This window comes from Triticum aestivum, chromosome 6B, assembly GCF_018294505.1.
Source record: "Triticum aestivum cultivar Chinese Spring chromosome 6B, IWGSC CS RefSeq v2.1, whole genome shotgun sequence".
NCBI lineage: Eukaryota > Viridiplantae > Streptophyta > Magnoliopsida > Poales > Poaceae > Triticum > Triticum aestivum.
In genome coordinates this window covers 2,606,981-2,609,955 of record NC_057810.1, presented here as the reverse complement: position 1 = coordinate 2,609,955, position 2,975 = coordinate 2,606,981, and positions in this window count along the sequence as shown.

Genomic DNA, 2,975 nt, shown 5'->3' with positions numbered 1-2,975 from the left:
GGTGGAGGAGGGAGGAGGGGCGGCCAATGGAGGAGGGCGGAGGGGGCAGCCGGAGGAGGAGGGGGGAGGGGAGGAGGAAGGAGGGACTACCTCAGTGGAGGAGGAACGGCGGCCGCGGCGGCGGACAACAGGGGCGCTGGGGAGAGCGAGAGTGAGGGGGGTCGTCGGTCGCGCGGGGATGATAAGGTAGGGTTAGTAGCAGGGCGGGTTGAAGAAAATCGCTACTACTATGGAGAGTACCAGTAGCGCTGGATAGGGATACACACTGCAGCTAAGTGGGGCTAGCCATGTGCGCCCAGTTCAAACTTAGCAGCAGCGCGTTTGGCTAAAACGTGCTGCTGCTAAAAGGATAGCAGTAGCGCGTCATACTGACACGCGCTACTACTAAGTACCAGCAGTGTCGTGGTTCTAAGCCTGACAGTAGAGTGGGGGTAGGTATGGAGAGGCAAGGTCCTAGCTATGGAGAGGTTGTAAACACAAGGGATGTACGAGTTCAGGCCCTTCTCGAAAGAAGTAATAGCCCTACGTCTCGGAGCCCGGAAGCGGTCGAGTGGATTATGAGTATATGAGTTACAAGGTGCCGAACCCCCCTACTTGTGGAGGGGGGTGGCTTATATAGAGTGCGCCAGGACCCCAGCCAGCCCACGTAGGAGAGGGTTTAAGGTGAGTTAAGTCCGGGGCATTATTGGTAACGCCCCACATAAAGTGTCTTTACTATCATAAAGTCTACTTAATTACAGGCCGTTGCAGTGCAGAGTGCCTCTTGACCTTCTGGTGGTCGAGTGAGTCTTCGTGGTTGAGTCCTTCAAGTCAGTCGAGTGAGTCCCTCGTTGGTCGACTGGAAGGCGACCTCTTCTAAGGGTGTCCTTGGGCAAGGTACTTAGATCAGGTCCGTGACCCTACCCTAGGTACATGACCCCATCATTAGCCCCCGAATGGATTGAGGCTTCGAGTGAGGAAGGAGTTGATGTTGTTTCCGATTAACCTTTGCACACTGGTCGTGCGTTGTTCTGGACCAAAGAATCTCTTCGTCGATAGTGAGCAACTTGTCTTCAGTCTACTCGATCCATTCTCTTCTTTTGTCGAGTGATCTTTCGGGCTTCGACGATCTCCGAGCGACGGATCGCGGGAAACCCCGCGTCTGACAGACCGATCTGCCGTTCGCGGATTCCGCGGGATGCGAAATTTGGGGACACGCGCGAAGCGGAGCGGACCGCGGCGTTCGGATGGGACGGGACATAGACGCCTCGATCTCCGCGCCGCTTTCTTCGCCACGTATCCCGTCTGCATAACTGTTCCTGGATATGATTAGATCGACCGGGCCCACCTGTCATCCACTCGGAAGGGACCTTATAAATGCACCCGGCGAGGATTTTTTGTACTGTGCCTCAGCATTCTCTCTCTCTCTGCTCCCTTTGTCCCCGTCCAGCGCGCTCGCTCTCGCCCCTGCACAACTTCCCCTCGCGCGTCTCGCCGGCAATCATGGCCAAGGAGAAGACGGCGGCGCTGGAACGCGTGAAGAAGGCGTCGGCGTCGGAGAAGGCGAAGGGGAGATCTACCAGCCGCGGCGGGTCTTCGTCCAGATCCCGCCTGCCGAAGGGCTGGGTCCAAGGAGACTGGATCCAGTCGACCATCACAGAGAAAGATCTCCTCGACATGGCCAACGAGGGCTTGATCCCCCATGGAGCTGCGAGGCTTCCGGGGAAGGAGTGGCAGCCCCAGCCAGAAGAGGGTGAGTGCGTGCTCTTGGCCACCCATGTTGATCGTGGATTTTCTTTGCCGCCGAGTATTTTCTTCCGTGGCTTCTTGAACTTCTTTGGAGCGCAGCTCCACCACTTTACCCCAAATTCTATCGCCTATCTTGCCGCGTTCGTGTCTATGTGTGAGGGTTTCCTGGGCTGTCGACCGCACTGGGGCTTGTTCAAGCATATATTCACGTGTCGCTCTCAGACCGTGAAGAAGGCGAGCCCAGGCGACGAAAGAACCCAAATCGTCCAAATGTGTGGGGGTCTGGGGATCCAGGTGAGGAATAAGAGCACCTTCCCGCCCATGACCTTTCCCGAGTCAGTCAGAGGCTGGCAGTCGACCTGGTTCTACTGCCAGGACCAGTCGACGCCGGGGCAGTCGAGTGGACTCCCTCAGTTTACCATGGACCGAGTGAACAAGCCCTCCTCTCTGAAGTTGATTCCGGAGGAGAAAGCTGACGTGAAGATGTTGATGGAGCGCGTGGTGCGGTTGGTTCGGGAGGGAGTGACGGGCATGGATCTCCTGGAGGTCTTCCTTAGGCGTCGTATCCAGCCCCTTCAATTCCGGAGCCACTGCATGTGGTTGTACTGTGGGACTGAAGACGAGACTCGAGTCCATCCAGAAGCAGTCGACGATGTCACTCTGGAAAGATGGATGGTCGCCGTTACCGGAAACAAGGATAACCCACGCGGAGCCAGAAGGATTCCTCCACTCGACCACAACAGCGATCCAAACAAGGTATGTCTGCTCTGCTCTCCACTGTGTTCTTGTCACATTCGTTTCTGTTTATCCTGCCGACTGGTCAATTGATCCTTGTCTTGATATCTACCAGGCCCTCACCAAGCTGTACTCGATGCCCAATGGGGCACAAGCTCCGACTGAGGAGGGTGAGGCGAGTGGGGGCGAGAGCCAGGAGGAGGAGGAATGGGACTCGGACGTTGCTGAGGATGATGATGACGATGATGATGATGACGGTGATGAAGATGACGTTGAAGACGAGGAAGAAGAGGAGGAGGAGGTCGTACCACCGCGCTCAGAAAGGCAGTCGAAGCTTGTCCACGACCCTTCGACTGAACGTGGCAAGGGGGTTGCGACCGTTGCTCAGTCGACCAAGCGCCCTCGGACCACCTCTCCGGTGCCGACTGAAAAGGCGCCGAAGCAGCCCAGGGCGGCCCCGTCGAAGCCGATCAAGCTCCCGCCGAAGATGAAGGTGTCCATCCCCACCATAT